The sequence below is a fragment of the Lepidochelys kempii genome, chromosome 5 (assembly GCF_965140285.1).
Source record: "Lepidochelys kempii isolate rLepKem1 chromosome 5, rLepKem1.hap1, whole genome shotgun sequence".
NCBI lineage: Eukaryota > Metazoa > Chordata > Testudines > Cheloniidae > Lepidochelys > Lepidochelys kempii.
Window position 1 is genome coordinate 45,441,036 of NC_136384.1, and position 25,488 is coordinate 45,466,523.

The 25,488-nt window shown below is 41.0% G+C and overlaps 1 protein-coding gene and 1 long non-coding RNA gene across 3 annotated transcripts in view; both read left to right on the forward strand.

Moving 5' to 3' along the window:
• Window positions 1-25,488, forward strand: part of ARSB (arylsulfatase B) — a 100,439-nt gene that overhangs the window by 20,587 nt on the left and 54,364 nt on the right. The gene's annotated exons all lie outside the window — the stretch shown is intronic.
• On the forward strand, window positions 507-8,836 carry LOC140911329 (uncharacterized). The gene is made up of 3 exons (XR_012158905.1): window positions 507-807; window positions 2,491-2,598; window positions 7,905-8,836. It is a non-coding gene; the product is annotated as an uncharacterized LOC140911329 (long non-coding RNA).

Genomic DNA, 25,488 nt, shown 5'->3' on the forward strand with positions numbered 1-25,488 from the left:
CTGAAGTTTCACTAAACGCTGTTTTGTGCGTATCTGATTTCAAAAGGCTTCTCACATACCAAAATTAAAAAAATCCCAGTAAAACTCCCCAATTAGTTCAGCAATATAAAAGTGTATACTGTAGAAAAGCAATCAGTCATTTAAAAACCCTGGCCATAAAACTTTTTAAAATGTGTTTTTTCCATCTTAGCACAGATTAAAGTGGATAGCAAGTTTGTGTCCATAGTACAATTTTTTTTAGCCATGTTTAAACTAAATATTTGTGCCTGCTCAGTGCTCAGATTGGGGCTTATGAGATGAGGAAGAGAAGTGAGAAGTGCTTATAGGCCCTCTGGACCCACCTTGGGTCATAAGCAGCATGAAGACACCTTCTGTAACTACCCATTCCCCAGTATCTAATTGACCTTGAAAATTCTTTTGTCCTTTCCCATTCGTTTTCCCTTCTAGCCTATCATCTCACTCTTGTTCTATGAGCTCTCCCATTGAATTCTCTTTTGCCAGGCTGACCTCCTTCCTGACATTTGCTACAGATTAGGTTGGGAACTACAGTTGTGGCTTTACATGCCACTGTGTGCTATTCTTCTGCTTCCTGGGAATAAGGTCCTAAGTATGGGCTCAAAGACCTGTAGGCCATGCTCTACCTTTTTTCCAATGACCTCTGTATAGTCCCTAAAAGTGTTTTTTTCTTTATCTTTCTGGCTGGATTGAGAAAGGTTGCCCTTCGTGGACTTCACAGGGACTACTGCTTCAAGGTAGCCTGACATACCAGAAAGGCAGAGTGGCTGTAGCAACTCAGTTTCTGATCCTGTAAGAGTTAATTTTGAATGCTGTGCTCTTGGACACAGTTTAGCATGAACCTGTTTTCTTGTGGTATGGACAAAGTCTTACAGGGTTTAGAGCAAAACTAGTCTTCCTAGAGAATTCCATAGTGCACAGCACAATGCCAGCAAAGTGTCTGAATTGCAGCTATTTCCAAATTTGGAAATTCAGTTTGGTTGAGGGAACTTTCATGGCCTTATTTGATTGGGTGAATCTCCAAGTATTACCCACCTATTTAGGGTTAATTAAACTCATAAAAATATATGTAGATGGTGTACTGGGTTATAGCACCTGCACTTAATTGGATGATTGCACATTCAGTATAAACAACTTCAGGTGCATATCTTTTGGACTTGCATATTTCAGTGCTGACTGAGTCTTTTTTGTGTGTGGGTGTGGTGGGGGGGATCTTTCCTTTAGTGAAAAACAGGCCCTCTTGTTAGGAATAAAAAAATATTGTCACCTTGCAATAACTTTGCACATTACACAGGACATGAGAATTGATTCTCTAAGGGACAGAGTGTGTTAGAGCAATGTGAGAGTTGGTCAGAAAATGCCAATTATTGTAAGTGAAATATTTTAAAGAAATATTGTGCCCTGAGGTTTGGATTTATGGTGAAAAGCAGAAAATAAGCTAGTTTCACCTAGTATTAAGGCTTAATTGTTTTGCACGCCTGTAGCATGGAGGCTCTAACATGGCTGCAAAAAGTTGCTCTTTTCCACAGTTATTCAGCAAAACCACTGTTGATATTAATAGTACTAGTTTTTGTCCTATATGATTATGTTTAATAACAAGCACTTAAGCTGAACTTGATGGCCCCTAACTGGGATTCTAACACTAAAAAGTGAGAGCTCTGAACTGGGAGTCTTCCCACCTGTCTTTAGTTGAGGCTTATGAATGTACCCCTGTTTATCTACACTATGCTTTTTATCTCTGAAATTTCCCAATAGTGCATCTGTTGATTGCAATGGTGGAAGCACTAGTATAGACCAGGCAACACAGGAATTTTAACCACCAGGTCTGTTCTGAGCAGGGTTAGATGACATTGTGCTTCTAATGCAAGCAGCCACTACACTAGGACTCCTACCATTGCTACTACTGGTAACTGCATTGAAGATAGCAATGACAGGACATTTTAGGGGCAAAAAGGTTAGTGTACACATAGCCTGGGTTTATATGCATATGGCTGAAGTGGTTCTTTTTCTTACTTGGGTTTATGTATATATCCAGCATTCCCCCTCCCCCCCCGATTAGGTTTACTTTCCATTTTCCTTTTAGAAAATACATAAAAATCTGTAGCATCAGTCATTAACCATAATAAAATTTTTATGAAGTGTATTGAATTACTTCTGGAATTAGAGGCATATTTAGTCCCTACATGATTTTTAGCATGGACTAGCAATATTTAATACAGAATCATATTAAATACAGCTTTGCCCCGTAGGAGGGGTTATGCACAGACCCACTTTACCACAACTGCTGACACTAGGTCCTGCCCTGCTCCACCAATTCTGAGGAAAGCAAGAAGGAACTGGGCATACAAATTGTAGCCCAAAATTCCCTCTCTATGCTTAGCAGTAGCTTTCTGATGTGAAACTATGTACAGGCTGATATTTGAATGTGATCCAGGATATCTTTATTTATTTAAAATTTGGTTGCTAATTTCATAGGAACATAAGAACTGCCATACTGGGTCAGACCAAAGGTCCATCTAGCCCAGTATCCTGTCTTCCGACAGTGGCCAATGCCAGGTGCCCCAGAGGGACAGAACAGAACAGGTAATCATCAAGTGATCCATCCCATCACCCATTCCCAGCTTCTTGAAAACAGGCTAGGTACACCATCCCTGCCCATCCTGGCTAATAGCCGTTGATGGACCTATCCTCCATGAACTTATTTAGTTCTTTTTTTGAACCCTGTTATAGTTTTGGCTTTCACAACATCCTCTGGCAAGGAGTTCCACAGGTTGACTGTGCAGGGGGGGAAACCTTACTTTTGTTTGTTTTAAACCTGCTGCCTATTTATTTCATTTAGTGGCCCCTAGTTCTTGTGTTATGAGAAGGAGTAAATAACATTTCCTTATTTGCTTTCTCCATACCAGTCATGATTTTATAGACCTCTATCATATCCCCCCTTAGTCGTCTCTTTTCCAAGTTGAAAAGTCCCAGTCTTATTAATCTCTCCTCATACTGCAGCCATTCCATACCCCTAATAATTTTTGTTGCCGTTTTTCTGAACCTTTTCCAATTCTCTCTTTTGAGATAGAGCGACCACATCTGGAAAAAAAAAGCGACAGTGAGCCCTGGAATTTGGGTACAATCCAATCAAACGAATACCTGTGTCACTCCTGCTCTCTAACCTGGCATGTCCTTTACCATGCTGCCTTGCTGCTGTAGCTTCTACCCTGGACTGCTCTCACACAGCCTCCAGCATGTGTGCCAGCCACACCTTGGCTCTTACCAGCCCTAGTTATACTGCACAGTGACCCCTTGTGATAAACTGAGGGTGGGGGAGCGTGGGTGGGAGCTCCCTTTGATGGACACCCACCCAGCCAGTTAGCTGTAAAATCCCTCTTGGTAGCAGTTCTTTGAATCATAGAATCATAGAATATCAGGGTTGGAAGGGACCCCAGAAGGTCATCTAGTCCAACCCCCTGCTCGAAGCAGGACCAATTCCCAGTTAAATCATCCCAGCCAGGGCTTTGTCAAGCCTGACCTTAAAAACCTCTAAGGAAGGAGATTCTACCACCTCCCTAGGTAACCTCTAAACCTCCCCCACTGCAACTTGAGACCATTACTCCTTGTTCTGTCATCTGCTACCATTGAGAACAGTCTAGAGCCATCCTCTTTGGAACCCCTTTTCAGGTAGTTGAAAGCAGCTATCAAATCCCCCCTCATTCTTCTCTTCTGCAGGCTAAACAATCCCAGCTCCCTCAGCCTCTCCTCATAACTCATGTGTTCCAGTCCCCTAATCATTTTTGTTGGCCTTCGCTGGACTCTCTCCAATTTATCCACATCCTTCTTGAAGTGTGGGGCCCAAAACTGGACACAGTACTCAGGCCTCACCAATGCCGAATAGAGGGGAACGATCACGTCCCTCGATCTGCTCGCTATGCCCCTACTTATACATCCCAAAATGCCATTGGCCTTCTTGGCAACAAGGGCACACTGCTGACTCATATCCAGCTTGTCGTCCACAGTCACCCCTAGGTCCTTTTCCGCAGAACTGCTGCCTAGCCATTCGGTCCCTAGTCTGTAGCTGTGCATTGGGTTCTTCCGTCCTAAGTGCAGGACCCTGCACTTATCCTTATTGAACCTCATCAGATTTCTTTTGGCCCAATCCTCCAATTTGTCTAGGTCCTTCTGTATCCTATCCCTCCCCTCCAGCGTATCTACCACTCCTCCCAGTTTAGTATCATCCGCAAATTTGCTGAGTGCAATCCACACCATCCTCCAGATCATTTATGAAGATATTGAACAAAACCGGCCCCAGGACCGACCCTTGGGGCACTCCGCTTGATACCAGCTGCCAACTAGACATGGAGCCATTGATCACTACCCATTGAGCCCGACAATCTAGCCAGCTTTCTACCCACCTTATAGTGCATTCATCCAGCCCATACTTCCTTAACTTGCTGACAAGAATACTGTGGGAGACCGTGTCAAAAGCTTTGCTAAAGTCCAAGAAACAATACATCCACTGCTTTCCCTTCATCCACAGAACCAGTAATCTCCTCATAAAAGGCGATTAGATTAGTCAGGCATGACCTTCCTTTGGTGAATCCATGCTGGCTGTTCCTGATCACTTTCCTTTTTTGCTTTACCTGTAAAGGATTAAAAGTCCCGCAGGTAAAGAACAGGAAGTGGGCACCTGACCAAAAGAGCCAATGGGAAGGTAGAACTTTTTTAAATTGGGAAAGAAAACTTTCCCTTTGTCTGTTGTTCTCCAGAGAAGGAGACATGGAGCAGCAATGCTATAACCAGGAATGCTGTGTAAGGCTTGAACAACGTATGAAAATTCATCTTCCATACTTACAAAAAATCACGGACAGGGAATGTTTGTTTAATGCAGTCAGGATTATTTCAGCTTGTGGATCTCCTCTGTGCTAAACCCCAGGTGCTTCAATTTGGTCTCCTGCTTTAGTTTAAAATAGTTAGATTTCATTATGGGACTTGAACCTTGTACTTCATTGCCTCATGCTCAAAAGGGCTTTTCCATTAGCTATGTGTTTGTTGCTTCACCCATCAAGTGAAAACGGCTTTTTTGGTGGCCATCACTTCTGCTAGGAGGATCGGAGAGCTGGGGACTTTAATGACATACCCCCCCCCCATTTACAATGTTCCTTAGGATGTGGTCATAATGATATCGTTTTCTTAACTTTTTATCTGTGTTTTTTGCATTTCATATTAATCAAATCATTCATCTCCCTTCTCCCCCCCCTCACCTGAAACCACATCAGACTAGGCAGGAAGCTGCCTTCTATACCCTGAATGTCTGAAGGGCATTAGCCTTCTATTTGGACAGAACTTAACATTCAGAAAGTCTATCAAACTGTTTCAATTCAGACAGATCACAGGGATCCCAATTTCCACCCAGAAATCCATCTTGAATCCTATCATATTATGACTCTGCCAACATTCCACCTCCTTTAGCAGCGTTAACCCATTCTACAAAGGTTACTTCCATGGCATTACTCAAGAATGTTCCAGTTGCTGAAATTTGCAAATCTGGAACCTGAACTTCAGTACATACTTTCTTCAATTACTGTGCTTTGGTTCAGGCCTTTAGAGCAGCTGCTGCTGTTATCAACGCAATTCTGTCTTCAGTGTTAGACTGTTCTGAAGCTTCCTTCTCCTTGTGGGTTTACTGCTCAGGAGTCACTTGAAGTGGAGCACCTATAAGGACACTACTCAAAGAAGGAGAGGTTGCTCAGCTTGTGGAGTTACTGGAGTTCTTTGAGATGTCTCTCTATGGGTGCTCCACTACCCTCCCTCCTTCCCCTTTACTTTGGAGTTTCCTCTGTGGGACTTCATAGTAGACAAGGAACTGCGGGTGGTTTGCTTGTGCAGCCCTATAGTTCATTGGTTCAGGGCATGAGGATATGCAGAGCACATGTGTGGGCCAAACAGGCCCCGCTACCAACAATCTCTGATTAAAGGCACAGGGATGCACACGTACCTGAAGTGGAGCACCCAAAGGAGGCTATATTTTGAAGAACTCTAGTTACTGCACAAAGTGCGTAACTTCCTGTTTTCCAGCTATAGACATTAGAGATGGGAAAGACCTCTTCAGTCACCTAATGCGGTGATTCTCATACTTACTTTGAGTCTGACCCAAAATATGGCTTAAACTATCCCAGAATCAATCATACCCTACAATCTTTTGCAGTCACAAATAATTGTGGTATTTAGCTCCCAGGAAGGAACACTGGGATGGCTTTGGATGATGAGACTTGGTAGATGGGATTGGTGAGGGAAGTGCTTCTTTAATCAGTGTTGCAAATTGTTATGATTTTATTGCAACTCTTGAGCTATGTTGTGCTTTTCTTAAAGCCCAGCTCTTAGACTCATTTGATTAGGTGAGAATCTCCGCTCTCTTCAAAAAATAAAAAATTTAGACCTGAAGTTTGTGATAACTTAAAAACATGAATCCCTAAGGCCTATAACATGAAAGCAAATAAAAAGACCTCCAAACTTATTTTCTACAAATCTGGTTTAAAAATCATGAATCTCATGATTTTGAGGGGCTTGGAGTATTCATACTGAGGTTTGAGGTTGGCAGTTTTCCCCATCAATTCTCTGCACAGCTCTCTGCTTCAGAGCAGCACTGCTTTGGGAGGCTACAAGGGAACTCCAAAGTCTCTAGAAGCACAATCACAAAGCTGAGCGCTCCATGAGGAGGAGTGAGGGGGTGCTCTGCTGGGATTAGGTTTGGTGGGGAGCCATGTCAGAGGCCGCACAAGGAAAGAGCAGGAACAGTTTGCTTCTTCCCTGCCTTACCGTGGCACATGGCTGGCCCTAGAAATTATGTGATTCTGCCAGTTTCCTACATGCAGCCTGTCTTAAATATCCCAAATGATGGGGCTTTCTCTCATTTCCTTGATAATGTTCTCCAGTCTAATTATGCCTCCTTGCACATGTTTAAATAGTTCCTCCCTGTTCTACAGACTAATTTACGGTTCTAGACTAGTATCATGTACTAGAACAGTGGTTCTCAACCTATGGCCCACAGGCCACTTGCGGTCCAGTCAGCACACAGCTGCAGCCCATGTGACAACCCTTAGGGCCATACACATAGTGTGTGTGTGTATGTATGTATGTATATATATTGCGTGGATGCAGCCTACATAAAACAGAGAGCTGCAAATGGGGCCCACAATGGTAAATAGGTTGAGAACCACTGTACTAGAAAAATATTATGAGATGGCTAGTTAATAGTATCTGCTACCTCCTGACATCTAATAGCTTAATAGAATAGCAGTCAAGAAAAGAGAAGGCAAGTATTAAATCTCTTGTAGACCAGCTCTACAGACCAAATCTCTTGTAGACCAGCTCTATCAGAACCTTCCTTCCTATCAGAATGCTTCCTTGCACACCCAAAACTTTGAGCTTTGGATGTGTAAGGAATGCAAGGTTAGGTCTTTAGGACACTAGGATTCACTTTCTGAAAAAGGCTGTATGTACTGTATTTTTTGCATAGGATAATAACACTTTTATGTTTTTTTTAAATGTCACTCCCGTATAAATGTTCTCAAAATAGCTCGATTTGAAATCGTGAGCTTAGATTAAGAAAAAGTTAAGTATCCTTATGGAAGAGTTTAGGCTTCTCCCATGAAACACTGAAATCAGGGAGAAATTCTAGATTATAGTTTACAGATTAATAACTTTTAAACTTTTATATATTGCAGACTTCCTTTGTAATTCATTAACTATTGACTAGCAGTTAACGTTAAGCCCTCTTATACAGGGGGAAAAATATCACTATTCCAAGAGACTCCACTTTGCCAATAAGTGGAATGTCCTTGTCCTCCTTGGTTGATACAGTAGGAGGCAAAATTCCACCACTGATTGATTTTTTTTTTTAGGAAAGAAGCCTGTAATACTGTCTGCTCTGCATCAAGAATTAGTAAGAAGTTTGAAGCTGTCACTTGGGTCACTGATGCCTGAAAAACAAATTACCAGATTCCTTACTGACTCGTGGCTTTCTTTTCCCTCTCCTTTCCCATTTTCACTTACAATTTTTTGTACCTATTTAAGTATGGAGACAATGTGGCTCTTGTTGGTACATCTATTTAAAAATTGAATAGTATATGAATGTTCCAGAATTAGAAGAAATAGCCTATGAATTTTGATCGTATGAGAGAAGAAACCATTTGGTATAGAAGAAACTTAAGCATCCTTCAAAATTCAGCAGATATCACTTCATACTCTCCTTCCCCTTGCCCATGCTATTCCTGTATGCAGTATATCATAAATGTCTATTTGCAAGTGGCTTAACTTCAACGTGTTTTTCACCTTCAGCAATAAAATTTAGAAGTCACCCTTAGTATGAGTAAGATGGAACTTATTCAGCATGTCAGAATATAGATGTGCTAGACACAATATAAAAACAGCAATACATTTTTGCAGGTTCTGATTCTAAAAAGACTTGAAGACAAGAGTGATACATTTATTCCTAATTACAATTAACTTATTACTACTGTACTCATTAAAAATTACATTTGAATCGTGTAATTTTCTCAATTCTTTTTAACTCTGATCTTGTTAGAATTCTCTAATTTAAAACAAAGTTTGGAAGGGCAAGTTATAAATCATTCTCTTAGGAAACTTCCCCTATGGATAGCTTATTGTGTGATTGTTCACTATAGGGCTTCTTCCACTTTCCTCTGAAGCATTTGGTTTTGGCTGCTGTTGGAAATAAAATGCTAGATAAAACGGGCCACAAATCTCACTGTATGGCAATTCCAATGTTCCTGAAAATTCATGTATTCTAATTAAATCACCAAAGAAGATGAAACTGTGTAGGTCTTGGTCACTGATCATTATTAATTTACAGGACCCTGAAGTGTGCTAGGTCTATCACAATACAGATTAAAAACATGATCCTAGGGCTGAAGACTCTACAACAGGGGTGAGCAAACTATGGCCCAGGGGCTGGATCCGGCCCTTCAGGGCTTTGGATCTAGCACGTGGGATTGCCACCCCTATGGCACCGTGGGCCCCGCGCCGCTCCTGAAAGCGGCCAGCACCATGTCCCTGCAGCCCCTGGGGGGTGGGGTGGGTAGAGGGCTCCATGCGCTGCCCTCACCAGTGGGTTTCACACCTAAAGCTCCCATTGGCCACGGTTCCCCATTCCTGGCCAATGGGAGCTTCGGGTGTGGAACCCCCAGCTGAGGGCAGTGTGCGGAGCCCTCTGCCCTCCCTACTCCCCCAGGGGCTGCAGGGATGTGGTGCTGACTGCTTCTAGGAGCAGTGCAGGGCCAGGGCAGGTAGGGAGCCTGCCTTTGTGGGATGTGGGGGGCACTGCCCCTCCAGGTAAGCACCGGGCTGGAGCCCAAACCCCTCCTGCCCTGAGCCCCCTGCCACACCCCTCCTGCACCCCAAACCCCTGCCCTGAACCCCCTACCACACTCTGCACCCTAACCTGAACCTCCGCCCCAACCCCTTGCCCTAAGCTCCTTCTTACACCCTGCATTCCCTGCCCCGGCCCTGCATGCAGTTTCCCCACCCAGATGTGGCCCTTGGGCCAAAAAATTTGCCCACTCCTGCTCTACAAGCTATCTTCAGACATGATAGAAATGGGTTGATAGGAATGAGTGTTAGGGAAACAGGGGGAGACTTGTGGGAGGAAGGATAAGTACAATGTAAATAATACTGCTTAGTTACTCTGTGAATCTAGTGCACAGCATGATGGAATAATGAATTGAAACACATGCACACACCCCCACACACCCCCCCCCCAAAAAAACCCACTAAAAACTAGGCAGCTATGATTGTTGTTTGTTGCTGAAGAACTGAAACTTAAGGAGATATTTCAATAAGGTGAGGATAGGGGCTTTGCAGACCAGGATTGGCATTGCATATATATGGGTAACCATGTGAAAAAATGCAGAGAGATGGTTGGGGAGAGAAAAACAAAATGTTGTAGGTGGTGTCATTGGTAGAGCTAAGGTGATAAAGGACAACACAATAAGAGACCAGGTCAAATAGGGAGGGGAAGACTTATGCCAGGACAGGATTAGAATTCAACATGACTTTGACAAACTGGAGAATGGCTCTGAAATCCACAAGATGAAATTCAGTGAATACAAGTGCAAAGTACTGCTCCTTAAAAAGGAAAAAAATCAAATGCACAAATACAAAATGGAGGAGAATTGGGGAGGTGGTAATAATACTGTAGAGGTTCTGGAGGTTATAGTGGATCATAAATTGAATATAAGCCAACAATGCGATACAATTGGAAAAAAGATAATATTCTGGGTTGTATTATCAGGTGTGTCATATGAGATATGGCAGGGTAATGAGGCTTCAGCTGGAGTACTGCGTCCAATTTTGGGAGCTACACTTTTAAGGAAGATGTGAATAAATTGGAATCCAGAGGACAGCAATAAAAATAATAAAAGGCTTAGAAAGCCTGACCTATGAGGAATGGTTTTAAAAACAAACAAACCCTGGGCATGTTTAGTCTTGGGGAAACAAGACTGAGGAGGGAACCTGATAGCTTTCAAATATGATAAGGGTAGTTTCAATGTTGACTGAAGCTAGGACAAAAAGTAATGCGCTTAATCTGCAGCAGGGGTTATTTAGGTTAGAAAGTTTTCCCTAATATCAAATAAGGATAGTTAAATACTAGAATAAGCTTCCAAGGGAGGCTGTGAAATCCCCATCATTGGAGGTTTTAAAGAACAGGTTAGACAAACACCCATCAAGGATGGTCTAAGTATACATGGTCCTGCTCAGCATGAGGGGGCTGGAGTAGATGGCCCCTCAAAGTCCCTTCTAGGCCATTTCTATTATTCTACGTTCAGGGAGTTAAAGGCAAAGACAAACTTGAACTTGATGTGGTAGAAAAAGAGGCATCTGTGGAGGTATTTAAAGAGTGCAGTGATATGATTGGATAAGTGCTGAAATGAGGGGCCAGAGAGGGGGAGGAAGATTCAGTAATGAAGATGAGATCCTGAGGGCTTGGCTTTTTACCTGTAAGGACAGAAATAAAAGGTTGGGGGTTTTTTGTTTTTGTTTTTAAATGCTATGCAACAGGAAGCTGTGCCAAGATTTAGAAATTGACTGCTCCCTTTTCTTCAGCCTACATAGACAAGGCTTAAGAAAAGGCAGATCACCACAAACTCTGTTGCAGACCAACTATATTGGACCCAAACCTTTATTCCCTGAATACCCAGAGGAAACAGATATTGTGAGTGAGCCAGAGTTTGGGCTTTCCGAAATGGATTTGTCACTAAGAGAACTGGGCAAAATATCTAGGCATAGAGGGGAAAGAGTTCATTGGAGCAATTGATCAATTGAGTTGACAGAAATGAACAGGGAAGAGGAGCCTTGGAGTGGCAGAGAAGTCTTGCACTCTGGACTCTATAGACATAAGTGTGAATTGGAAAGCTCTAACTGTTGGATTTCTAGAAGCCATTTCATGTTACTAATAATTGAAATAATATATTAATTTTTGCCCTGTCCCCCATATAGCTCCTTGTCATTACATTAAAGACTATTTTCAGCTCTGTCTCAAACTAGATCTCTGTTCTTCCTCTGTACATTTACCTAGTCCTCTCTAATTCTTTTGCAGTCTCCTCGCACTCTGGCCAGTTTTCATATGTCCTCTGTGACAGGAGCAGCTCCCTCTCTATCATCACATTTCCAGTTAAATAACAAATACTTTTTACTTGGACTTTGGACACTGTTGTCCTGTGTAATATTGTCTGTACCTATTCTTGTGCCAAAGCCTTCTGTATTCTGTGGAAGCTGACCCTACATTCTATGACAAGATTCCTGCATTCTTTGGCATGCAAACTGGAAATTCTGCAGCAGCTTCATTTAAATTTTAAAATAGATGTTTTTAACAAATTATATTACTCATGTTCATATTTAATCAGTGCAGTAGCCCCTATGTTTGGTTATTAATCTCAGTGTATTTTAGGTTTCAGAGTAACAGCCATGTTAGTCTGTATTCGCAAAAAGAAAAGGAGTACTTGTGGCACCTTAGAGACTAACCAATTTTATGTAGTTCACACAGTTTGGATGTGCCAAAGATTTTTGTATTCATATCTGCACTGTAATGAATTGTACAAGTTCGAGAAATAGTTTCCTGGGTAAGGGGTAGTGGGAGCTTTTCGGTGTCTGGTAAGAGTTGAGAAGCAGGATTTTTGTTCAAATGAGCAGCAGTAAAATAGCTCACCATGCTACCATTTAAGTTGTCACTTCTTTAGGTTTTACATTTAACAGTTTTAAGAACAAACTGTTCTTAAATAGGGAACTGTGTTGCCCCATGGTGTGGATTTGCCAACAAATTCTGCAGGTGCAGAATTATAATATCTGTTGCATGCTTTTCTATCAAGTTTTAATATTTTACAGCCAAACTTCTTAAAAACTGCCTTTGATTTTGTTCCTATAGCAAATTACAGGCACAATCAATTAGGGGTGTAAATGATGAAAATCAATGTTCAACTACCTGATTGTGTCCACAGATTACCTCTATGTCTAAATGTTATCATTTGAACCTCCAGCTGATTATAAATGCAAAATTAATGGCAGAGGTGAAGTTAGAAAGTGTTCAATACAATAAATACATTGTAGTGATTGCATTGGATTGTAGATGTTTATTAAAGGAGATTGAGCACAGGATAGTGTTGTTGAAAGTGGCAGAAAGGTCAAGAAGAATGAGAGCCTCTTGGACTTGTCTGGCAAGAAGTCATTGGTGACTTTACTGAACTGTCTCAGTGGAGTGGAGGGGTGGGGGCAAAAAGGCATAGTGCAGATCCTCAAGAAGAGAGGGAGCAGTTAAACAAGGCAGCATGAGTAGACATGTGCTTGAATATTAATTGTGATTGTATCCAGTATTCTAAAATGATTGGTACTAATAAAAAGTTGTTTTATTTAAACTTGTTTGAACCAGTAGACATGTGGTTCTTGCCACTAGCCAGGTGAGCCAGGAAATTCCTGATGTAGCTCCAAATGGTTAAAAATTCAACCACTCCAGGCAGGAAGAGAAGTGATGTGAAAAACAGATGTAAATCTCTCTGATTGCCTAAATCAAGTCATAGTTCATGCTATATAAAGCCAATACATGTGCTACACTGTCCCCCCCCTCCCTTTTTTTTTAAGGCTTTTGGCCCATCTTGTGAAGAAATGGCAATGTTAAAACCACAGCAGTTCCTCCTTGTTATCTCTTAAGGGGCAAAGAACAGCTGAAATATTCCTCACACTGAGTTATGGCTGTGACACTTCTGTGATTAACACTGAACTTTTTAATCCCTTGTTTTTATTGTTGGTGTTCCTGGGCTGGTTTGAGAGCTTAGACGCTGGCCAGTTTTCATTGGCTGCAGGAATTGTTATTGGAGTGGCTGACAGCTGTCTGCCAGGTTGTCTGCACAGCCTTCCTGTGCTCTCTGCTGTTCAGCTTCACAGCTCTATTGTTCACATTGAGCCTTTTTCTTAAAATCTTTCCCAGCTGTATCCTGATATGGTAAACCACTTAAATTAGCTCCAGATTGTTATGTTTATTTTGTGTAAGATAAGCAACAAAATACACAGTCACAGCGGTCTACCTTGAGTAAACTAGGAGAAGGGGAGTACCAGGCATTTACAACAGAAATTTTTTTGCAGACGTAACTATGAAACTAAGCACAGATGAAATCACTTGTCCCTGTCATTCACATGTGACTGTTGAGGGTTTGGCAGCCCCATATCCTTGGAACAAAGTAATATTAGTTTTAAAGAAGTATTAGACCAAAGCAGCTTTTTTTTTTTTTTAATAAAATAAGAAACTGAAGAAAATTGACACAATATTCTTGTATGGTTGGCAGCCTCATCAGAAGCTCCTTCACTTTTCTTGAGGCTCTGTGTTTTCCCCAACTTTAAAAGAAAAAAACCAAATAACCTTCTGTTATACATTACTATGATTGACAGTAGCTATAGACCTAAAGCTGGCTCAGGCTGGTTCCGAGTCTCACATGTGTTAGCATTTGGTCATGTCGTCTTACCTTGCAGCTGTGATTTAAAAGTAGAAAACAGTAGGATTGAGTCACTTATACAGGTATTTTCCATGCAGCTGGAAGTATAAATGCTTAATAGACTTGGCTCCTTGATACGCATACATAGCATCTGTAAAAGCACAGTAATAGTGGCCTCACTTCCTTTTTTTTTTTTAACCCCTTTATAACGGTGCTATAAATACATATCCTAATTAGGCCCTTAATGTATTTCACATACCAGTAAGTGCTGTTCTAAAATAATCACATTGTTCCTGTAAACATAGGAAGAGACCCAAATATAATATTCAAAATAAACTTCCAAATGCCTTAAGTGAATACAAACACTGAAAAGGTGCCCGCAAGCAACCAAGTTCTAGCAGTTAAGAGTTTTGAATCTTGAAATTCAATACTCCCAGGAACAGGCTCATGACTTGCTACTAGTTATCAATCCTACTTAGGCATCACTTTATCCTGTTCCTATCTACTGTACATATATAAAGGAATATTTTAAAAGAGGGAGGCTGCACTTGAAAACTAAACTCAATCTTAAATTTAATTCAGAATAAATATTTACAAAACCCCTTTATTTTAAAGGGGAGCAACTGTCTTCTCAATTGATTTTCCTTAAGATGGAAGTGAAAATAAAGTTGCCTCGCTTAGTTAAAAGACAAACAATCAGTTCATCAAAAGTCCTGAAACTGGAACTAGCAACATGAATGATCATTGACCATATTTTCCTCACTGAACACTGCGTGCACATATTTTGTACAGGATTACAGGCAGTTGATGGTGTTACTATGTAAGCAGCTCTCAGTTTCTGGAATAGCAGCAACAGAAATTATTTCTTTCATTATTTTGAAGACATTTTCATTTGTTTCTACATTAAATGTCCAAATACATATTATAAAATAAAGAAAAATAAACATCTTTATAATACTGCAGGGCTTTAGACAAATCCTCCGAACAGAATTTGGCATGGTCTCCGTATCAGAAAGATGCGTGCAGGATCAGTTTATCACAGGGGCCTATGAAGAGAAATTCCAAGGGTCAGCGGTGCTCTCTACTCCTGTGAACCTCAGAAAAATTCAGCAGTTTTTAAATTGTAAATTGGTTCAATGCGGTGCACAGGTGAGAAGAGAAAATTGCGTGTATTAGAATGCTGGGTATGAAAATAAGCACCATGGATATGGTAAGGAGACTAGGAAATATTTTTTTTTTGTCAGAAAGAACTCAAGTCCAGTTGTTATAACTGGAGATGAGCCTGAAACAAAAGACTGAACCTAAACCCCCTCAACAAATATTAGGACAGATCTGCTCTAGACCAACTATTTAGTTAAAATGCGTTCTTCTTAAGTGCTGAAGTATGATATACTGTTGATGAGTAGGCTTGCAATATCTGAGTGTTTATTTATATTGTCCCTGCTACCTAAGGCTACATTTTTCTCCTTACTCTGCTCTCAAATTCATTATTTGTAACCTCAGTGGTGGTGTTTTGATTGCCTATTTAGGATATTAAGATGGCTACATTTTAAAGGAACTTCTTGCATCTGTAACTTTATTCTTTTGAACAGAATAATAACTTTCTTTAAACATTGTATATGACAGGCTATGCCTTATTCTGTTTTTATACATTCTCATATATATACATTCTGTGTATATACATTCTCATATATATAAAAAATATAAATAAATGGTTGGCATACAAAGCTAGGCACCCATGTTAGGTATACAAATGGATTTGGGTGCGTAACTGTAGGTGCCCACACTTCGAAATTTTGGCAAAACTTTATTAGCCTTATTGTCTTCAGTTTTTAAAAAATCATGTAACATATGTACTCTGCTGGAAGTTAAGTTGTTTCAGTGTTTTGCCAAAAGTTTATTTTCCAGAGTGTGTTGCACCTGGGGACGCACAATAGTCATGCAGCTAGACTTATGTTGATTGGTGAATTACATCCTTTATAATAGTGAAAACTGCAGCATTTTTCTTAAGGGAGATCAACTATATTTTTCTGTATTCTTAAAATGTCTTCTTTTAAAATTGGATCACATTTATTCCACAAATGCTAAAGAATATTAGTAGGTTTATATATTTGGCCCTGGCCTGAAGATGGAATAAACAGCCAAATGAAAGGGGCTCTTATGGACGTAATTTGCCTCACCACTGTACCACTGCTAACTCTCGTCTAAATACATTAGAGGTATAAATACCAGAGAGGAAGAGGAGTTATTTATGTTAAGCACCAATACTGGCACAAGAACAAATGGATAAAAACTGTTCATCAACAAGTTTAGGCCTGAAATTAGACAAAGGTTTCTAATAATCAGAGGAGTGAAGTTCTGGAACAGCCTTCCAAGGGGAGCAATGAGGGCAAAAAACTTAACGGGCTTCAAGACTGAGCTTGATAAGTTTATGAAGGGGCTGGTATGACAAGACTACCTACAATGCCATGTGGCCCAACTGGGACTGCTAGTAGCAAATGTCCCCAACATTCAGAGATGGGACTCTAGATAGAGAGGGCTCTGAGTTACTACAGAGAATTCTTTCCCTAGTGTCTGGCTGGTGGGTCATGCGGATATGCTCAGGGTCCAATTGATTGCCATATTGGGGTTGGGAAGGAATTTTCCCCCAGGTCAGATTAGCAGAGACCCTGAGGGGGGATTCACCTTCCTCTGCAGCATGGAGCATGGGTCACTTGCTGTTTTAAACTAGAGTAAATGGTGGAATCTGTAACTGGAAGTCTTGAAATCATGATTTGAGGGCTTCAGTAACTTAGCCAGAGATTAGGGGTCTGTTACAGAAGTGGGTGGGTGAAGTTCTGTGGCCTGCAATTGCAGGAGGTCATGATGATCATGACGGTTCCTTCTGGCCTTAAAATCTGAGTTTGAGTCTATGATACAGGACTCAATTTAATAAAGGATTAGAGGAGGATAGTTAATGCAAATCAACATGCATTTATGGAAGATTACAAGTTTGGTTGATAAAAATAATAGTGTTAATGTTATATACTTCTATAAGGTGTTTGACTTGGTCCCTCATGACATTTTGATTAAAAAAATTAGAATAATATAAAATTAACAGGGCACACATTAAATGGATTTAAAAACTGGCTAACTGCTAGTTGTCAAAATGTAAATGTAAGCTGGAAATCGTCATTGAGCTGGTATGTTTCCAGTGGAGTCCTGCAGGAATTGGTTCTTGGCCCTACACTCATTAACATTTTTTATCAATGACCTGGAAGAAAACATAAAATCATCACTAATAAAGCTTGGAGATGACCCAAAAATTGGGGGAGTGGTAAATAATGAAGAGGTCAGGTCACTGATACAAAGTGATGTGGATCACGTGATAAATGGGGTGCAAGGAAACAATATACATATTAATATCTAAATGTAAATGTATATCACTAGTAACAAAGATTGTAGGCCATACTTACATCATGGGGAACTCTATCTGGGGAAGCAGAGGCTCTGGGGAAAAAAAATATGGGGGTCGTGGTGGATAATTAATAGAACATGAGCTCCCAGTGGGAGGCTCTGGCCAAAAGTACTAATGCAATCCTAGGACGCATAAACACAGGAATCCTGAGTAGGAGTAGAGAGGTTATTTTATCATTGTATTTGGCTTGGGTGTAATTGCTTCTGGCATATTGTCTAGTTTTGGTGCCCAGAGTTCAAGAAGGATGTTGATAAATTGGAGAGGGTTCATAGAGGAGCCATAAGAATGATTTAAAGGATGAAGAAAATCATGCCTTATAGTGATAGACTCAAAGAGCTCAATCTCTTTAGCATAACAAAGAGAAGGTTAAGGGGTGACTTGATTACAGTCTATAAGTATCTATGTGGGGTACAAATACTTAGTACTGGGCTCTTCTATCTAGCAGAGAAAAGATATAACATGATTCAATGGCTGGATGTTGAAGTTAGACAAATTCAGAATGAAAATAAGAGGTAAATTTTTAACTGAGGGAAATTAACCATTGGAACAATTTATCAAGGTTCATGGTGGATTCTCCATCACTGACAACTTTTAAATCAAGATTGGATGTTTTTCTAAAAATACACTCTAGGAATAATTTTGGGGACGTTCTATGGCCTGTGTTATACAGAAGGTGAGACTATATGATGATAGTAGTCCCTACAGGGCCTTGGAATCTTGGGAGCTAGCGAACAGGAGAGGCTAACGGCAGTTTTGTGAGGGAGTTCTCCAGCTGAAGGAGGAGCAATTAGGTGACCCTTGGGATAAGTTTGTTTGTCCTTTGTGTGTGTGTGTGTGTGTTTGTTTGGTGTGCTTGCTGCTTGACTGAAATATACCATGTGGTCTGTTTGTTTGGGGGACAGCTTGCTGAGCCTAACGGCCTGCTAGGCAAGGCTGAGAGCTTCTTAAGAAGGCTTAGATCCCTAAGCACTTTAGCACTCATCAACCCTTAACCAGGGAGTGGGGCTACTCAGGAAGACCTGGACTTGCCTGTCTGGTCTGAGGGTTGCAGATCTCTCGAGACATCTAGATAGACTTATGTGTAGTGCTGGGAGGAGCCGGTGGGCGTGGTTCATGTAGGTACTAATGACATAGGGAAGGATAGGAGAGAGGTCCTAGAGGCCAAATTTAGGCTGCTAGGTTAGAGATTGAAGTCCAGGATCTCCATGGTATCATTCTCTGAAATGCTTCCAGTTCCACGCATAGGGCCAGTTAGACAGGCAGAACTGCAGAGTCTCAATGCGTGGATGAGACAATGGTGTAGGGAGAAGGGGTTTAGATTTATTAGGAACTGGGGAAACTTTTGGGAAAGGGGGAGCCTAAACAGGAAGGATGGGCTCTACCTCAACCAAAATGGAACCAGATTGCTGGCACTTAAAATTTAAAAGGTCATAGAACAGTTTTTAAACTAAGAGTTGGGGAAAAGACAACCAGTGCAGAGGAGACATCCCTTGGGGAGGCTCTATTAATGGAGATTCTCTATGTCCTAGTAAGGAGGAGAGCATGGAATATGATAAAATATGGGTAGGATCTTATGAGAAACTGTCAAATGAAAAAGAGGCCAATTCAATTACATCATGTAATGGCAAACAGCTAAAAAGTGACAAGTTTGTAAAGTGATAATATACAAATGCTAGAAGTCTAAATAATAAGTTGGGTGAACTAGAGTGCATATTGATATAATAGGCATCACAGAAACTTGGTGGAATGAGGATAATCAGTGGGGCACAGTAATACCAGGGTACAAAATGTATTGGAAGGTCAAAACAAGTCATGCTGGTGGGGGAGTGGCACTATATGTGAAAGAAAGTGTAGAATCTAATGAAGTAAAAATCTTAAGTGAACCAAACTGTAGCATAGAATCTCTATGGATAGTAATTCCATGCTCTAACAGTAAGAATATAGCAGTAGGGAATTATTACTGACCAGCATGGTAATAGTAACTGTGAAATGCTCAGGGAGATTAGAGAGGCTATAAAAATAAAAACTCAGTAATAATGGGGGCTTTCAACTATCCCCATACTGACTGGGTACATGTCACCTCTGTACGGGATGTAGAGATAAAGTTTCTTGACACCTTAAATGACTGCTTCTTGGAGCAGCTAGTCCTGGAACCCACAAAAGGAGAGGCAATTCTTGATTTAGTCCTAAGTGGAGCATAGAATCTGGTCTAAGAGGTGAATATAGCTGGACTGCTTGGTAATAGTGAGCATAATATAATTAAATTTAACATCCCTGTGGTGGGGAAAACACCACAGCAGCCCAACACTGTAGCATTTAATTTCAGAAAGGGGGACTACACAAAAACGAGGAAGTTAATTAAACAGAAATTAAAAGGTACAGTGCCAAAAGTGAAATCACTGCAAGTTGCATGGAAACTTTTTAAAGACACCATAATAGAGGCTCAACTTAAATGTATAGCCCAAATTAAAAAACTTAGTAAGAGATCCAAGAGTGCCACCATGGCTAAACAACAAAGTAAAAGAAGCAGTAAGAGGCAAAAAGGCATCCTTTAAAAAGTGGAAGTTAAATCCCTTAAGAAAAAAGAAAGGAGCATAAACGTTGGCAAATTAAGTGTAAATATAATTAGGAAGGCCAAAAAAGAATTTGACGAACAGCTAGCCAAAGACTCAAAAAGTAATAGAAATTTTTTTTTAAGTACATCAGAAGCAGGGAGCCTGCTCTACAAGCCGTGGGGCCAATGGACGATTGAGATGCTAAAGGAGCACTCAAGGACTATAAGGCCATTGCGGAGAAACTAAATAAATTCTTTGCATCGGTCTTCTTGGCTGAGGATGTGAGGGAGATTCCCAAACCTGAGCCATTCTTTTTAGGTGACAAATCTGAGCCGCTGTCCCAGATTGAGGTGTTATTAGAGGAGGTTTTGGAACAAATTGATAAACTAAACAGTAATAAGTCACCAGGGCCAGATGGTATTCACCAAGAATTCTGAAGAAACTCAAATGTGAAATTGCAGAACTACTAACTGTGGGTTTGTAACCTATCATTTAAATCCGCTTCTGTCCCAAATGACTGGAGGATAGCTAATGTGATGCCAATTTTTAAAAAGGGCTCCACAGGTGATCCTGGCAATTACAGGCTGGTAAGCTTGACTTCAGTACCATGAAAACTGGTTGAAACTATAGTCAAGAACAAAATTGTCAGACACATAGATTAACGTAATTTGTTGGGGAATAGTCAACATGGTTTTTGTAAAGGGAAATTATGCCTCACCAATCTACTAGAATTCTTTGCGGGGGGGTCAACAAGCATGTGGACAGGGGGGAATCCAGTGGATATAGTGTACTTACATTTTTAGAAAGCCTTTGACAAGGTCCTTCACCAAAGGCGCTTAAGCACAGTAAGCTGTCATGGGATAAGAGGGAAGGTCCTCTCCTGGATCAGTAACTGGTTAAAAGATAGGAAACGAAGGGTAGGTATAAATAGTCAGTTTTCAAAATGGAGAGAGGTAAATAGTGGTGTCCCCCATGGGTAGTACTGGGATGAGTCCTATTCAAAATATTCATAAATGATCTGGAAAAAGGAGTAAACAGTGAGGTGGCAAAATTTGCTGCTGATACAAAACTACTCAAGATAAATAAATCCCAAGCAGACTGCGAAGAGCTACGAAAGAATCTCATAAAAGAGGGTGACTGGGCAAGAAAATGGCAGATGAAATTCAGTGTTAATAAATGCAAAGTAATGCACTTTGTAAAACATAATCCCAACTATACATATAAAATGATGGGGTCTAAATTAGCTGTTACAATTCAAGAAAGTGATCTTGGAGTCATTGTGGATAGTTCTCTGAAAACATCCACTCAATGTGCAGTGGAGTCAAAAAAGCAAACAGAATGTTGGGAATCCTTAAAGGCATAAATAATAAGACAGAAAATATCATATTGCCTCTCCATATAAATCCATGGTATGCCCACATCTTGAATACTGCGTGCAGATGTGGTCACCCCATCTCAAAAAAGATATATTGGACTTGGAAAAGGTTCAGAAAAGGGCAACAAAAATGATTGGGGTATGGAATGGTCGGCTTCCATATGAGGAGAGATTAATAAGACTGGGACTTTTCAGCTTCGAAAAGAGACGACTAAGGGGGGATATGATAGAGGTCTATAAAATCATGATTGTTGCAGAGAAAGTAAATAAGAAAGTGTTATTTACTCCTCCTCATAACACAAGAACTAGGGGTTCACAAATGAAATTAATAGGCAGCAGCTTTAAAACAAAAGGAAGTATTTTTTCACACAATGCACAATCAACCTGTGGAACTCCTTGCAGGAGGATGTTGTGAAGGTCAAGACTACAACAGGATTCAAAAAAGAACTAGATAAGTTCATGGAAGATAGGTCCATTAATGGCTATTAGCCAGGATGGGCAGGGATGGTGTCCCTAGCCTCAGTTTGCCAGAAGCTGGGTACAGACAACATGGGATGGATCACTTGGTGATTACCTGTTCTGTTCATTCCCTCTGGGGCAGCTGGCATTGGTCCCTGTCAGAAGACAGGATACTGGGCTAGATGGACCTTTGGTCTGAGCCAGTATGGCTGTTTTTGTGTTCTTAATGTCAGATTTCAGAGTAACAGCCATGTTAGTCTGTATTTGCAAAAAGAAAAGGAGTACTTGTGGCACCTTAGAGACTAACCAATTTATTTGAGCATCACGAAAGCTTATGCTCAAATAAATTGGTTAGTCTCTAAGATGCCACAAGTACTCCTTTTCTTTTTGTTCTTAATGTGTTACAGATTAATCAGTCTGATTCTATTTCATATCAAATGGGAATTATTGTTAATTGATGGATTATATAAACCTTGCATCTTTACAAAGGGTGAATCATAGAATATCTGGGTTAGAAGGGACCTAAGGAGGTCATCTAGTCCAACCCCCTGCTCAAAGCAGAACCAATCCCCAACTAAATTATCCCAGCCAGGGCTTTGTCAAGCCTGACCTTAAAAATATCTAAGGAAGGAGATTCCACCACCTCCCTAAGTAACCCATTCCAGTGCTTCACCAGCCTCTTAGTGAAAAAGTCACCTCCTCCCCATACTGTGCTGCCCAGTGCAGTAGACTGGGAGCTGACCTTGTTCGTGAAGACAGAGGCAAAAAAAGCATTGAGTACATTAGCTTTTTCCACTTCCTCTGTCACTAGGTTACCTCCCCCATTCAGTAAGGGGCCCACGCTTTCCCTGACCACCACCTTGTTGTGAACATACCTGTAGAAACGCTTCTTGTTACTCTTAACATCCCTTGCTAGTTACAACTCCAGTTGTGATTTGGCCTTTCTGATTTCACTCCTACATGTCTGAGCCATATTTTTATACTCCTCCCTGGTCATTTGTCCAAGCTTCCACTTCTTGTCAGCTTCTTTTTTGTGTTTAAGATCAGCAAGGATTTTGCTGTTAAGCCAAGCTGGTCGCCTGTCATACTCACTATTCTTTCTACACATCGAGATGGTTTGTTCCAAGCCAGCTCTCTTGGACTCCTTTCCCCCTCACGTTGTTCTCCCAGGGGATCCTGCCCATCAGTTTCCTGAGGGAGTCAAAGTCTGCTTTTCTGAAGTCCAGGGTCCGTATTCTGCTGTTCTCCTTCCTTCCTTTTGTCAGGATCCTGAACTCGACCATCTCATGGTCAGTGCCTCCCACATTCCCATCCACTTTTGCTTCGCCTACTAATTCTTCCCGGTTTGTGAGTAGCAGGTCAAAAAGAGCTCTGCCCCAGTTGGTTCCTCCAGCACTTGCACCAGAAAATTGTCCCCTACACTTTTCAAAAATTTCCTGGATTGTGTGTGCGCTGCTGTATTGCTCTCCCAGCAGATATTGAGGTGATTGAAGTCCCCCATGAGAACCAGGGCCTGTGATCTAGTAACTTCTGTTAGTTGCCTGAAGAAAGGCTCATCCACCTCATCCCCCTGGTCTGGTGGTCTATAGCAGACTCCCACCTCTAATCAAGACAATTTACATGCTGAAGCCTGGTCAGTAAGACTGGCACAAAAAGTAGAAAAGCTTGGTAGGGGCTGTTTATTTGCAGGTGAGAGGATACAAAGGTTGAACGGGAGAAGTGGAGCTGAAATTACATAGTATAGCTTTTGAATACAATCCTGGATGAATTTGAGGACTGATTCTTGGGAATGTCACTTGGAGCGTGGGTGTCTGGTATGATAACCCAGGCACATCAAAAGAACTCAAAGGTATAATAGGGCCATGAGAAGTAAAGACATGAGAAAACCCTGTAGAATTGTGAGGCTGCACAGTCAAAAGGGTCTGAGGGAAGAAAAGGGGATAGTGCTTTCTAGACATGTAAGGCTGTACCTTACATGTACTACAACTGAACCAAGGTGGGTCTGTTTGGCTTAACTCTTAACACCGGCTATGTTACGCTTACTGCTTATTTTATTTTGAATCTGATTTATTTTAATTTCTGCCTTTAAAAATCCAAACTATAATTAGCCCATTTGAGTCCTAGGTAAAATGTCCTGAAGTCAAGTGGGGATACATCACTGAAGTGCAGACAGCATTCTGACCTTTTCTGACAGGCAGTTTTGGAAAAAACAATACTTCTATCCCAGAGCATTCATTTGAGGCAGGCCCCTAGGAAGTGCTATCCAAACACCAGTTGTGATTACTTGGGGAATAAGGAAAGCCAGTGGATTATGACGAGTAGCAGGGAAAGTGATCTGAAGGTCAAATATTGTGTCACTGATACTCCACTTTAATGTAGTTTAATGTTTCTTTTGTAATAATTTGACATCTAACAGCAGGAGAAAACATAAAGATCTCTTACAGGCTTCTCAAAATTCTTGCTTATTCAGCGAGCTCCAGTCATTAGTTCTTTTACCATCCCACTGCTCTTCATAGATACACACTGATCAAACTGTTTACTAGCTATATATGTCTCCCACACTGTTAAATATATATATGCTGCACCAGCCAATAAATACAGAAGACCCCCACCACCAACCTAAACATTCCAAATAGAGAATCTTAAGGTTATGTTGCCCATCTCCCTTCCTTCTCCCCCCACCCCCACCCCACCAGTATTTCCTGCAAAGGCAATGGTACAGAAGGGGAATAAAAAACACTGCTTGTGCCCAAAATCTGTTGGGAGGAAGGTAAGCTGTGGCAACATGGATTCTTTGCCTACCCCATTCATTCCATGAAAGCTTATTCCTGTGAACAGGGTTCCATGGGCTTTGGGGCAGGAGGAATGAGTGGTAGAATGTGCAAGCGAGGTAGCTAGGAAAAATTTGTTCTTCATATTATCCTTTTTCTGGAAATACTGAAAGGCTTCCACAAGATAATGCTATCACTGTCAAGATTTATTTATACCAGCTCTCTTCTACGTACCCTTGAAAACCACCTGACAGGATTTGGGACCTGTGAGGGAGGAGGGACAGCCATGCTGACTTGGACGGTGTGGTCTCTGGAGGTAATGAAGAGAGCCTGGGCTTCTAACCAGAATCTTCAGAGAAACATGGATCTTGAGAATCTGCAGGTTATTATTACAGTTATGACTCCAGCTGGCTCCCTGGGTGGCAAACTCTGCCTCTGGACTCATGCTGTGGCAAACTTGATGGCATCAAGGCTACAGAAATTTCAATTTAACTTTGGCCCCTTCTGCAGGCTTTCTTTGGTATGTCATATTTTGGAGCCTTGCTTCTCATCCTGCCAACCTTTAATTTTGTAATCTGGGCATGCAGATGAAAGGTGACAGATGCATATGTCATGCCTTCCCTCCAATTTTCCTTTGGGATAATATTCAAATTTATTTAGTATTCAAAATTTCAGTACTCTGCTTGCTTAGTACAATTGAGGAGAGAGGAATAGAGCTGTGAGAAGATTTTCAGTGTTGGTATATCTGGTAAGTATTTCTACGTATTTGCAAAATGTATTGATTTTTGCAGTGACTTTTTCACTGAAGAGGTAGGTAGTTTTTGGAAATGTGAATTGCTTTTGCTGCAGTACTGGCAGATATTCACTCTGG